Source organism: Anabrus simplex, chromosome 2 (assembly GCF_040414725.1).
Source record: "Anabrus simplex isolate iqAnaSimp1 chromosome 2, ASM4041472v1, whole genome shotgun sequence".
Classification (NCBI taxonomy): Eukaryota; Metazoa; Arthropoda; class Insecta; order Orthoptera; family Tettigoniidae; genus Anabrus; species Anabrus simplex.
Window position 1 is genome coordinate 286,753,149 of NC_090266.1, and position 15,039 is coordinate 286,768,187.

At 39.6% G+C, this 15,039-nt stretch overlaps 1 protein-coding gene across 2 annotated transcripts in view; it reads left to right on the forward strand.

The window, feature by feature from the left end:
* Nucleotides 1-15,039, forward strand: part of LOC136862778 (solute carrier family 41 member 1) — a 204,860-nt gene that overhangs the window by 141,478 nt on the left and 48,343 nt on the right. The gene's annotated exons all lie outside the window — the stretch shown is intronic.

Below are 15,039 nucleotides of genomic sequence, written 5' to 3' on the forward strand. Positions count from 1 at the left end.
ACATGCCTCTGATTGGTAAGTCTCAAAACAGTTTACCTTGTCAGGTGAGCTTTGTATTCCTTCGTAGCTATAAAGTTAAAATATGTTTCATCTACAAATAAACGATCCATTCATTCCTTTATGCGTATACAGGGTATATACAGTAGTAAAAATGTGTGTTCGTAGTTTATCTTAATTATTAACTTCTCTTGTGAGGATTTTTATACCGAAAAAGGTATAAACTACAAACAGGATCCCCATACATTGATTTAATTCGATTGCTTTAATTATAAAAGAAGACTCAGTCAACAGAAAATTGCAAGCTTGTATGTCATCAGTATTACTAATGTATTAAGGGTTTCGTTTTAGAATTGCGTTAATGATTTACTTTGAATTCATTTCTGCGCATTCGTTCTTAATTCCTATGCGTTTGCTTGCAATTATCACGTTAAAATACCCGTACATATTTTTTTAGTTTTCATATGAGTTCTTTGATTAGGCAGAGATTCAGAAACCAGGTGTTGGATTGCAAAACTTTCCCAGGAGCAGACGTGGACTCTGACCACAACTTGTTGGTCATGAAATGCCATCTCAAGCTGAAGAAATTGAAGAAAGGTAAGAATGCAAAAAGATGGGATCTAGACAAGTTGAAAGAAAAGAGTGTGAGGGATTGTTTCAAGGAACATGTTGCACAAGGACTAAATGAAAAGGCTGAAGGAAACACAATAGAGGAAGAGTGGTTAGTCATGAAAAATGAAGTCAGTATGCTGAAGAAATGTTAGGAAGGAAGAAAAGATCAACTAAGAATCAGTGGATAACTCAGGAGATACTAGATCTGATTGATGAACGACGAAAATACAAGAATGCCAGAAATGAAGAGGGCAGAAAAGAATACAGGAGATTAAAGAATCAAGTGGATAGAACGTGCAAGGTAGCTAAGGAAGACTGCCTGAAGGAGAAGTGCAAGGATGTCGAAGGTTGTATGGTCCTAGGAAAGGTAGATGCTGCACACAGGAAAATCAAGGAAACCTTTGGAGAAAGGAAATCTAGGTGTATGAATATTAAGAGTTCAGATGGAAAGCCACTTCTAGGGAAAGAAGACAAAGCAGAAAGATGGCAGGAACATATCCAACAGTTGTATCAAGGTAAAGATGTAGATAATTTGGTTCTGGAACAAGAAGAGGCTGTTGATGCTGATGAAATGGGAGACCCAATTTTGAGATCAGAGTTTGACCTGAGCTGTGAGTGATCTAAATAGGAACAAGGCACCTGGAATTGATGACATTCCCTCTGAATTACTGACTGCCTTAGGAGAAACCAGCATGTCAAGGTTATTCCATGTAGTGTGTAAGATATATGAGACAGGAGAAGTGCCATCCGATTTTCGGCAAAATATTGTTATACCTATTCCCAAGAAAGCCGGTGCTGACATGTGTGAAAACTACCGCACCATTAGTTTAGTATCTCATGCTGCAATATTTTAACACATATTATTTACAGAAGGATGGAAAAACAAGTTGAAGCTGAGTTGGTAGAAGATCAATTTGGCTTCAGAAGAAATATAGGAACACGTGAAGCAATCCTGACTTTACGTTTGATCTTAGAGGATCGAATCAAGGACAAGCCCACGTACATGGGATTCGTAGATCTAGAAAAGGCATTCGATAATGTTGATTGGACCAAGCTATTTAAGATTCTGAAGGTGATTGAGATCAGATACCGAGAACGAAGAATTATCTACATTTTGTATAAAAATCAGTCTGCAGTGATAAGAATCGAGGGCTTTGAAAAAGAAGCAGCAATCCAGAAAGGAGTGAGGCAAGCCTGCAGTTTGTCCCCCCTCCTTTTCAATGTTTACATAGAATAGGCAGTAAAGGAAATCATAGAGAAATTTGGAAAGGGAATCACAATCCAAGGAGACGAAATCAAAACCTTGAGATTTGCCGATGATATTATTTTATCTGAGACTTCAGAAGATCTCCAGAAGCTGCTGAATGGTATGGACGAAGTCTTGGGTAAGGAGTACAAGATGAAAATGAATAAGTCCAAAACAAAAGTAATGGAGTAAAAATGAAATGGCGTATGGCTTTTAGTGCCGGGAGTGTCCGAGGACATGTTCGGCTCGCCAGGTGCAGGTCTTTTGATTTGACCCCCGTAGGCGACCTGCGCGTCGTGATGAAGATGAAATGATGATGAAGACGACACATACACCCAGCCCTTGTGCCAGCGAAATTAAGCAATGATGATTAAAATTCCCGACCCTACCGGGATCGAACCCGGGACCCCTGTGGCCAAAGGCCAGCATGCTAACCATTTAGCCATGGAGCCGGACAGTAATGGAGTGCAGTCGAACGAAGGTAGGTGATGCAGGAAATATTAAATTAGGAAATGAAGTCTTAAAGGAAGTAGATGAATATTGCTACTTGGGTAGTAAAATAACTAACGATGGCAGAAGTAAGGAGGACATAAAATGCAGACTAGCACAAGCAAGGAAGAGCTGTCTTAAGAAAAGAAATTTGCTCACTTCAAACATTGATATAGGAATTAGAAAGATGTTTTTGGAAACTTTCGTGTGGAGCGTGGCATTGTATGGCAGTGAAACATGGACGATAACTAGCTCAGAAAGAAAGAGAATAGAAGCTTTTGAAATGTGGTGTTACAGAAGAATGCTAAAGGTGAGATGGATAGATCGAATCACAAATGAAGAGATACTGAATCGAATTGGCGAGAGGAGATCGATTTGGCTAAATTTGACGAGAAGAAGAGATAGAATGATAGGACACATCTTAAGACACCCAGGACTTGTTCAGTTGGTTTTTGAAGGAATTGTAGGTGGTAAGAACGGTAGGGGTAAACCAAGATATGAATATGACAAGCAGATTAGAGCAGGTGTAGGATGCAATAGTTACGTAGAAATGAAAATATTAGCACAGTATAGGGTGACATGGAGCGCTGCATCAAACCAGTCTATAGACTGATGACTCAAACACAACACATGAGTTCTCCTGTATTACCTTATACTTCGTCTTTCATAATCATATTCTTTCTTTTTTTAAATATAAATTCTTGTAACGTCTTATATCAATGGAATTGTTTGTTGTAATTTTTGTTATATAATTCGTGTTTCTCATTTAATTTCATTGTCATACTATTGTAAGGATGCATTGCCACAGGAATGTCTCCCAGTCGTAAAGTATTTGTTCCTTTCTTTCTTAATCTGCTTACCGTCCAGGGTTGGCTTTTCCCTCGGACTCAGCGAGGGATCCCACCTCTACCGCCTCAAGGGCAGTGTCCTGGAGCGTGAAACATTGGGTCGGGGGATACAACTGGGGAGCATGACCAGTACCTCGCCCCGGAGCCCTCACCTGCAATGCTTAACAGGGACCTTGGTGGGGGATGGGATGATTGGAGGGGATAGACAAGGAAGAGGGAAGGAAGCGGCCGTGGTCTTAAGTTAGGTACCATCCCGGCATTTGCCTGGAGTAGAAGTGGGAAACCACGGAAAACCACTTCCAGGATGGCTGAGGTGGGAATCGAACTCCCCTCTACTCAGTTGACCTGCCGAGGCTGAGTGGACCCCGTTCCAGCCCTCGTACCACTTTTCAAATTTCGTAGCAGAGCCGGGAATCCGGGGGTGGCAACTAATCACACTAACCACTACACCACAAAATAACAAAAAAATTAAAAATGTTTTGATGCGCCGTAACTTGAAATATGGTACCATATGTAGCGATGGATTTGAGCCCACCTGGTGGCCACGATCGTTAAGGCGCTGAAGTCTAAACGGCCTGACGCCGAGGTTAGGCGGTTCGAGTCCCGTTGGTCGAAAAAATGTTCACCATCAGAATGTTAGCCGGTAGGGGAGGTGGTGGTATACAATTTCTAATCACTGGATTGCGTGCCAAAAAGCCTGGATTAAATTCCAAACCTCACCGCAGTGCTCATATGGAGTGAAGGCATATGTCGCTGTTGATGGTGATTCGTCCGTCGGACCCCTAGAGCAGACCCCTTGGTGCTATTCGACAGGAGTAGGCTATGTGCCAGCACCGGGTTTCACCCTCTCCCTACTATCATATATCACGTCATTCATTTCGTCTCATAAACTCCTCTGTTGAGGTTGACGTCAGGAAGGGCATCCGATCATAAAAACCCGTCACGACAGATTCATCTCACCTCACACCCGACCCCGTAGGGAAACGGGACAAGGGTTGGACAAACAAACAACATGTAGCGACGGATTCAATACCGTATCGGTATCAAGAACGGAGCACATCCTACTGTGAAGTTCGATATTTTGTTGTGCACAGCTGCTATGAATCTGTGGGGCCCATTTAAACAACAAGCATCATCATCATCTATCAATCTGTCGCCAATGATCGCCATTTAGAGCCGTCGCCTAGGTGCCGATACCCTTACCTAATTTTTGCCTGGTATTTTCTTAAATAACTTCAAAGGAGTTAGACGTTTATCGCACATCCCCCTCGGTAAATTATCTCAATCCATTCCTCTCCCTACAAACGAATATTTGCCCTAATTCGTCCTGTTCAGTTCTAACTCTGTATTCCTATTATTATTATTATCTTTCCTACTTTAAAAACCTCCATTCAGAGTTAATCGTCTACTACGCTCATTCCATGCCACCTCTCCGCTGACAGCTTGCAACATGGCACTTAGTCGAGCAACTCTTCTCTTTACTCCCAAAACTTCCCTAGCCTAAAGTTTGCAAAACTTTCGCAACACGTATCTTTTGTCGGAAGTCATCCAGAACAAATCGTGCTGATTTCGTCTTCTTCATCATAATCGATCACCCAGGAGACATTTATATGAGCGGTGCACGCTGTTTCCGATCGCCGTGTATTCACATCATGAACCTTTCTACAATTAAAAGCTTCGCTCAAGCTTATTCGTCTAACTAATGTCATTCCACGCTCATCTCTCCACTGAGAATTTGGAGCATACTGCCTAGTTGAACAGCTTATCTCCTTACTCCCGAGACTTCCCAGCATAAAATTTGCATTTTTTTAATACTAATCGTTTGTCGGAAATCACCCGGAACAAATTGCAGTGCTTTTCATTGGATACTTTGCAGTTCTCGCACAAAGTAATCCTGGTGTGGGTCCCATACACTGGATCCAAATTCTAATTGGGGTCTTACCAAATGTGTATACGCCCTCTCCTTTATATCCTTACAACAGCCCTTAAATACCCTCATGTCCGACTAAATGGCTAAATGGTTAGCGTGCTGGCCTTTGGCCACAGGGACTCCGGGTTCGATTCCCGGCAGGGTCGGGAATTTTAACCATAATTGGTTAATTCGCCTGGCACGGGGACTGAGCGTATGTGCCCTCTTCATCATCATTTCATCCTCATTACGACGCGCAGGTCACCTGCAGGCGTCAAATCAAAAGACCTGCACCTGGCGAGCGAAAGTCCTCGGACACATCCCGGCACTAAAAGCCATACGCCACTTCATTTTTTTCAATACCCTCATAACCATATTAAGAGATCTGTAGTCTTTACTTACAGTACAACCTCGTTAATGTGATTACCGTAATGGAGATATTTCCTTACATTAACACCTACGTAGGTACATACAATGATCTTCATGAGGTACTTACACTCCATCAACACAGTAATCAAAGCCGACACGCATTTTCACCTTGATGAAACTTTGTCTGACTTTTCATCCTGTTACCAGCTCTCGAGGTCTTTTTTTCAGTCACTTAGGCCTACATGTCTGTACCGTGAAACATTATCCGCAAAAAGCCTTATATACGACTCCAGTTCTTTACTCATATCTAGGGCTTGGATGATAATGAAAAGTCATATTTTCTACTTTATCTCTAATTTAATGCCTGGTTGGGTTTTAATTCATATCGCTATTTGCTTTACGTCGCACCGACACAGATATGTCTTACGGCGACGATGGGATAGGAAAGGGCTAGGAATTGGAAGGAAGCGGCCGTGGCCTTAATTAAGGTACAGCCCCGGCATTTGCCTGGTGTGAAAATGGGAAACCACGGAAAACCATCTTCAGGGCTGCCGACAGTGGGGCTCGAAGCCACTATCTCCCGATTACTGGATACTGGTTGCACTTAAGCGACTGCAGCTATCGAGCTCGGTTAATTCATATCAGGTGGTTATCGTCACAATTAAGTGTATTTTATTTGTCATGTAAAATGCATATTGTGACCTTTTTACCGTTGCGTTATAATTTGAGTATTTTTGGTAAGAAAGGAAACGTCCCATCGTCGCTGCGCGAGCAAACCGCGTATCTGATAATACTCTTCCTACCCATTATGTTCCTTAAGACTGGTCACGCCTCCCAGCCACATATGGATATGCAGTCCATCGGAACAATTTTCGTTGTTCATTTTCCTATGCTGGTGTTTAAAGGAAAATGAACCTTACAGTACCGCGCTGTAGGAATGTATGTTTGCATGACGTATTTACGCAGTCCCACAGGTTAATTTTCCTTTAAACACCAGCATAGGAAAATGAACAACGAAAATTGTTCCGATGGACTGCATATCAATATGTGGCTGGTAGGCGTGACCGGTCCTAAGGAAAATAATGGATATTGTCAGATACGTGGTATTGTTCGTGGAGAAACAATGTTTTGGACATATTTCGGTGTTTCGCCGAAAGCTGTAGCTGTACAATCATCTTTAACTTGCCAGACGTTAACCAGTGTTCATAGAAACTGCACCTTCCAATCTCATCTGCATTTAATGCAAATGGAAAGCAAATGAGTATTGGATGAATATCACTGATAGCCGTTACTTTACCTCTCACCCTGCCTGCTGTATCGAGCAACTCGGTGTCCTAGGTAGAGACAGAAAAAATGCTTCAAATCCCATCTCATCAGTGTGCTAATTTCTTCTGGCATATTAGAACCTCCACATCCCTTCACATACAAAGCAGTTGACAGTTAATGTTGAATAGCACCCGAGTATACATTCCGTTATGCCTAAGGAAAAGACTTGTACTCGTGTTAAGTTTCGAGGTTTTACTACGGAATCTGGAGAAGGATATTTCCGTACGACCTGTTTAGTTCTATTTTGCAAGTAGTTTGAAGCGAATGTCTTCGCTGAAAAACGTTCTAATATGCAGCATCTTTGTGACACAGTAAAGCATAGTAGCAATGCCAGTCGACAGCAAGTCGATAAGAAGACAGCAACTGTAATGCGAACAGATTATAACTCCCTCAACGAGAGACTGAAGTTCGGAATTTTTGGAGGAACTTTGTGAGATGATTGTGTCTGCAAACATTCCGCTGAACAAAGTGAACAATCCCAATTTCAAGAATTTCATGGAAACGTACATAAAGAAATCTGTTCCTACAGGATTAATATTGTGCAAAAAAACTATGTACCATATTGCTACGAGGACACTGTAAATCGAACGCAGCACAGTGTAGCAGACAATAAGATAAGTGCGAAATCCCAAAGGACATTTTCCTAGTAACGTCAGAAGTGTTAGAGAAACCAAATCATTCAACGATTGTAATTCTTTTTGATAATGAAATGAAAATTGTGTGGAAGGATGAAATTAAGCTAGTAGCATTCTTCTCTTTGTTATTGATGCTGCGCCGTATATGGTGAAAGCTGCTGAACGCCTCAAGATGTTTCATCCAAGAATGATTCACCTCACTTGCCTTGCGCACGCTCTGCACAGGGTGGAAGAGGGAATTCGTTGAAATTTTCCTTACGCCTCGAAATTAACATCGAACGCCAATATTTCTAGAAGCTCCGCTGAGAATTGCGATCTTCAAGGAGCTAGTTCCTTTGACAGTACTCCCTCCACAGCCATTTCTTACTAGGTGGGGAACGTTGCTCGATGCCGCCGTGTATTATTGCGGAAGCTACTCCATTATCAAAAACATTGTTAATAGCTTCAACAGAGATGATGCCTATTCTACCAAATTGTGCACGAATTGCAAAATAGCACCAACACTGCAATATTTTTGATGCAGAATTGTTAAAAAAATTGTTTGTTTTCTTATCAGTTTCCTGAATATTTATATTGAAATCGTTGTAGAATAGTTATATACAGACTATTTTCCCTGATTCGCTCAAAAATATTTGCACACTGCATTTTCGGTGGTTTGAATTTTGATAAAACTAGGAATCTCTTTCTTTAAAAAATTGAGAAATGTGAAGATATATTACATTAATATCGTCGCTGGAACGGTAAAAGGTTGTATCCCACAATACTCTTCCTATCCATTATTCTCCTTAAGACTGGCCACGCCTCCCAGCCACATATGGATACGCAGTCCATCAGAACAATGTCCGTTGTGTTCGTTTTCCTATGTCGACGATTAAACGAAAATGAACCTTACATGCATTGTACACTGGGAGTGCGTAAATACGTAATGCAAACGTGCATTCCTACAGCACGGTACTGTAAGGTTCAGTTTCATTCACACATGGGCATAGGAAAATGAACACAACATAATTTGTTCTGATGGACTGCATATCCATACGTGGCTGGGAGGCGAGGCCAGTCTTAAGGAGAATAATTGATAGGAAGAGCTTTGTGGAATACAACCTTTTACCGTTCCAGCGACGATATATTTGGTCAAATGTGTATTATTTTAAGTTGAATACCGTGAAGTGAATTAGAAATATTTCAACGCACTACAGTTTAATCCAATTGCTCGTTATCTTTTTAATTCAATTCCGCCTGCTTCTCTCGTTTTTAACTTGTGTAATATTTGTAATTTTTGTAAACATCTTTATTATCATAGGTTAATTTTAGTACCTCACTGGTATTAGTCACCACCTCTAGCTGTACATTGCCGGGCTGAGTGGCTCAGACGGTTGAGGCGCTGATCTTCTGAACCCAGCTGGGCAGGTTCGATCCCGGCTCTCTCCGGTGGTATTTGAAGGTGGTCAAGTACGTCAGCTTCGTGTCAATAGATTTACTGGTACGTAAAAACTCCTACGGGACAAAATTCCGTCACCTCGGTGTCTCCGGAAACCGTAAAATTAGTTAGTGGGACGTAAAGCAAATAACTTTATTACTATCTGTGCATTACCCTTATGTCCAACTATATTTACATACTGCTGACTAAATAACCCTGCCATCTGTAAATCCTCACATATAGCCTACACTCCCCTTATTCATTAATGATTCCTGGAACCTGTTAAAGTACCAATACATTACATTCCATATTTCATTAAAACTCATGACTACGAATTGTGGTTGCCTTCATGTTATCCCTAGCTGAAGTTTTTGGTAAATTCAATTTCCTTTGCAACTTTATTCAATCTCTCCTTACTTTCATAATCATTCCTAAATATGTTCCTTTCTCATCTATACCTCCTTTTAATCTCTTCATTTCTCTGTTATAATATAGTGCATCATCACCATTCCTTGCCAATTTTAAAGGTACATACCGGTACCTGTATTCACACTTCTCAGCATTTGCTTTAAACCCATTCCATTGGCCGTTTTTATTTCTGTTGACCAGTTTCCACCGATCATAATAACTTTTAAACTGCCTCATGCCTTAATGCCCATATTTAAGTGGGAATTAATTCTTTGGATCTTACCAAGTTCATGTTTACGTTTATTTTCCGGAACCAACTACAGAACACACATAGTGTCAACTTCATATGACAATAAACCTCACAGCATAATTTAACAGTTTTAGAAAACTAAAGTTACATATAAGCTGGACAAACCGCCATGGGTATACAACAACGGAATCATCATTTTAACGGATTTTAAAATGGAATGCATCTTCATCTACCATATTTTATTTTATATTCATCTGTGCAAATGTTATAGTGTGTTTTTAAAGTTGTTTTAAAGTCATATTTCATATTCATCCATGCAGATGTTATAGTGTGTGTAAAGTTGTTTTAGGGTTTTACTGTGTTTGCCCGATTTGACTTTGTGGCTGATGATGGCACATATCTGGTGCCGAAACTAGTACCTCATTTGAACGATATGTGATTCTTTCACATTAATAAATATCTTTGTATTGAATAGGAGGAACCTTCTTAATTTTTAAATATTGCCTCATGCCTCCCTTATCAACCAATGGCACTGCTTAACAGTCCTTCTTTCACAACCTTTCTATCACATTTATGTCTAACTGTGACTGAAACAGCCTCGCTTTCACTTATAACAAACATATATTGTCGCTGCTGTGCCAAAACCGTGAATGTGACAATGATCTTTCTATCCATTATTTCCCTTAAGACTGGTCACGCTTCCCAGTAATAAATGTTTATATGCATTCCATCAGAACAATTTTCATTGAGTGCATCTTCCTATACGCGTGTGTAAAGGAAAATGAACCTTACTGTGCCGTACTGTAGGAATGTACGCTTGCACGACATATTTACCCACTCTTAGAGTATGATGTACTTAAGGTTCATTTTTCCTTTACATATGCGCATAAGAAAATGAACTGAACGAAAATTGTTCCGATGGACTGCATATCAATATGTGGCTGGGAGCCGTGACCAGTCTTAGGGGAAATAATTAACAGGAAGAGCATGATCACATTGACACAGCAGCGACGATATCTCTTCAGTTTCTCTACATAGCTCAACCTGTTTTATTGGCACCATGTTTAGAATATTCGCTATACTTGGTTCCATCAATTCCTAATTAAGTTGTTCTTTCCAGACTAACGTATTTACTATTTGTTGATCATGAGACGATTCTCAATACCGACCACACACGACACCTCGTAACCTGCAGGCTTTAAGGTTGAGCAGCGGTCGCACTGTACGCATTTGCTCTTCGGGGTTGTTGCGCCATGGAATTTGGTTTGTTTTTTGGTCATCCTCTCCGTCATTAGCATTATCTTACCAGTCAATATTTCGTAAACTGAGATCACCTGCTACAACCATGTTCCTTGCTACGCGTTCCCCACATAGCTGATTATATTATAAAATAATTCCAAGTCATTGTCACCTGTTCCACGTCTGTATACCTCAAAAATATCGAGTTGACTATCATCTTTAGAGATGAGCCATAGATACAGAATGCCACGTTTTACATCCCTAACATTTATCTAGCTTAAAATCCTTTTTTCCCCAATATGGCTACTCTCCCCCCATCGTTTATATTATCTCTACTATAAATACTCCAGTTCCCGGAGAAAATTTCTGCACCCATATCACTTCTCAGCCATGATTCAACTCCTATTACTATATACCAATATAATTACTAAATTATATTCATTTCCTTGCAATACTTCTACATTTTTGACACTAGCAACTTGCTTGACTTACAGTTCTCTGTACTTTCACCACCACTCTCTAGTCTACACAGTTTTCCTTAATATACCTCCCTATAGCCTTTCCAAACGAGCCCCATAGCTCGTACGTACCCCTGCGATTCAAGTTAAGACCAACTCAGCGCAGATTCCTATCTCCTACCCACCCATTAATATCTACCAATGTCACTCCGTTTGCCACGTACTTACTCCATAGTCTTATTTAAAATCCCGATCACCCTCCAGATAAGTATCCCTACCACTCAGTATCCCAAAGATAACAATCTCCGTTCCCTCAAACCTCTCCCGCGCTGTCATAACCAAATGCCACACATCCACAACTACGAGTATGTTGATACCTATTCCTGCTTGCCTTGCATAGCTGGTACAAACGTTATAAACTACCACCTTCTCCTCACCCTCCTCCTTCCCTTCCATTTTCAACATCTACCTTAAAATACAATCGATCCTGGTTCCCTTTCCTCAACACGTCTTCCCCACATGTCTAGCAATAGATTTCCCCATGAGCCCAGCCTAAACACCACCTAGTTCATTAGACACACTCCCCTACTAGTCTCTATTATCTTCCGTGATTGCAGAATTCACGTATAAGAGGATAGAGAATTTCGTTTCGTTATTGCCTCCAGTACACGTCCGTTAATGGAAAACCCATCATCCTAACTTGCTTCTCACAGTAGCTGAAGAGAACTCTTCGCAGTCGTTCATTTCATATCTTCGTGTCATCCAGTGGAATTTTATTTAATGCTTTATCAAAGAATTTGTATAACTATACTGGAATATCTGATCCTCGCAATATACATTATGCTGAGGTATTTCCGTCGTGAACACACTTTTCACGAGATTCCCACATTTTAAAATTAGATGAAGTTCATGTGCTCCAGATTTTACATGCAAACATTTGTGGGCACAAGTATTTTCCCAATCTGTCACTAATTTTCTGTTTAATGTCAATTTTTAATTTCCAAGGACGGAAAATACCAATCTTCTTGAGCCAGAACTGCGCTGTTGAGCAAACCCCTTGATTTTCTAGGAACTGTATCGATCTGTTCACTTACAAATTCAAATATATCGATTACTAATTAATTTACGATCCTACTAAATTTTTCCGCGTGGAAATTCTTGGGGGGCTCAAATATGCCAGGGAATATAAAGCAGAATCCACCATTAAAGCTGATAATAAGAATCTGTCAAACGGGGGCCTCACTACTTGTTGCAAAGTTCTATACAAAAACATATTCATTTTGTGTTCAGTGTTCGAAACCAATACTGAAGAAGAATTAATTACTACGGGAAACATGCATGGAAGGAATGAGTTGGAACCCTCCCGTAGCGTCCACATGGAATGGGTTATAGATTGATCTGATTTCAGGAGTAAATTTCAATATGTGACTTGAAGAATAACATATAAAAAGATATTTCGCAAATAGAAAACTCTGAATCACTAAAAACTCCATCGCACAAAAGAGCCTTTTTCTTAAAATATCGACGGTCTAGTTCTAATACCACGTATCTGAAAATGCTATTTTTATCCATTATTTTCCTTAAGACTGGTCACGCCTCCCAGTCATAAAAGTTCATATGCACTCCATCAGAACAATTTTCGTTGAGTGCATCTTCCTATACGCGTCTGTAAAGGAAAATGAACCTTACTGTACTGTACTGTAGGAATGTACGCTTGCACGACATATTTACCCACTCTTAGAGTATGATGTACTTAAGGTTCATTTTCCTTTACACACTCGCAAAAGAAAATGAGAACAACGAAAATTGTTCTGATGGACTGCATATCAATATGTGGCTGGGAGCCGTGACCAGTCTTAAGGAAAATAATGCATAAAAATAACATTGTCAGATACGTGGTATTAGAACTAAGCCGTCGATATCAGCGTTCTTTCCAGAACTAATACATACTCGTTCATCAATCTCAGGGGTCGCTTTATCTCCGGATTCTAATCATAAAGGAGCATTTTAGTCTGTTATTATAGATATTATAACTTTAAAGTTTCTCCATTCCGTCGAAACAATAAATATAACGCTTAGAACACTATAATATTCTTGTAAAATATGAACTATCAGTAACAGAATGAAATGTTTCGTTCTACAAGACCATTTCCTGATTCTATCAAACAACTTAACCATTCACATGTATGTGCAATTTTGTTATCGTTGCGCAAACTAGCCAATGTTAGTGAATTGGTGATATTATGAACAATTGTAACAAATTATGTGAATGTAGAAGTCCACTATTGACACTTAAGTAAATTTGAGAATTTTTTCTGTACTTACGTTAAAATCATTACCAGCTGAACTGATATCATGTCAATGACCACAACTGTTGCTTGCTAACATAAACATGCCAGTAGGGTAGGTAGGGAAAGATCAATGATGTGACTCCGTTCAACAGAGAGGGAGAAGTGCTACGCGGTTATAGTCTATTTGTCTTAACGTGCACGGTATTAGAAAATGAATTCGTGATAATAATTTTAGGAAGAAATTAATTTGCAACAATTAATTAAAAGTGTACTTTAATGACTATATTTTTAGTGCTAAAATAATAGCCTACAAAGCTATTTCAATTGGAAAACCGCTGCCTAAATTCATACAATACATCCGGATAGGTATATCGTAAGCCACATTCCAGACATAATTTGAATCAGAGTAACCTCCAGTGGGATTAATTTAGAGCCAACGAAAAATGTGTGAAATATTTTTTATCCAAATTTGAAGTAATTTAGTAGCGAGAAGAGGGGGGGGGGGTCGGATTATTTGTGAGATCGTTGAAGTTCGTTTGGTTGGCTACCTTGCGATGTGTATTTCTATTGCATGCTTTAATCATTTGCTTTTTATTTTTGATCCTTAAATTTACTAACATGTCAATAACGGGCTTCTACATTCATGTAACTTGTACACTTTTTCATAATATCACCAATTCACAACCGTTGACACGTTTACGCAAAGTAACCTATATTGTGCTTATATATACATGGTTAAAAGCGATTTGGTTGAATCTGAGGATGTTATTCTAGAACGAAACATGTCATTCTGTTATCAATAGTTTCCTTTTTTCTTTTTAACGGATACGTTTTAGTGTTCTAAGTGTTATATTTCATGTTTCGACAGACAGGAAAAACCTAACAGTTGTATTAACCGATTCGAATCTGAAGCAGAATGTCTTCCATCTTAACAAATATTATAACAGAATCATTCCCCAATGTCAACATGAGTTTAATAATGTCATTGAAACAACAAAATTTAATACAACCAATTTAATCCTTTTAGTTTCATCATATAAATAATCGAATTGTTTTTCACATTTTAATAAATGACAAAATTAAGAAAATTTGCTTGTGACAAACATTCCTTAAATATTTATAATTATTATATTAGAGTAATCCTGTGTTTGTAATTCTTGGTTGGTAGGGAAAGAAAGCAAATAATTTTAAACAATAAAAATTTTCAGGACAGAGGGAAAACTGTTTATCTCCTCAAAATTGTTATAATCATGTCCGACTTGATAGGTAAATGGTTGGCGTGCTGGCCTTTGGTCACAGGGGTCCCTGGTTCGATTTCGGCAGGGCGGGGAATTTTAACTATCATTGGTTAATTCCGGTGGCACGGGGGCTGGGTGTATGTGTCGCCTTCATCACCATTTCATCACGACGCGCAGGTCGCGTACGGGAGTCAGTTCAAAAGACCTGCACCTGGAGAGCCGAACACTCCCGAGACTAAAAGCCATGCTGCATTTCATTTTGTTACAATCATAACTTCAAACCACTTAGTTCTTTTGATATGATTTC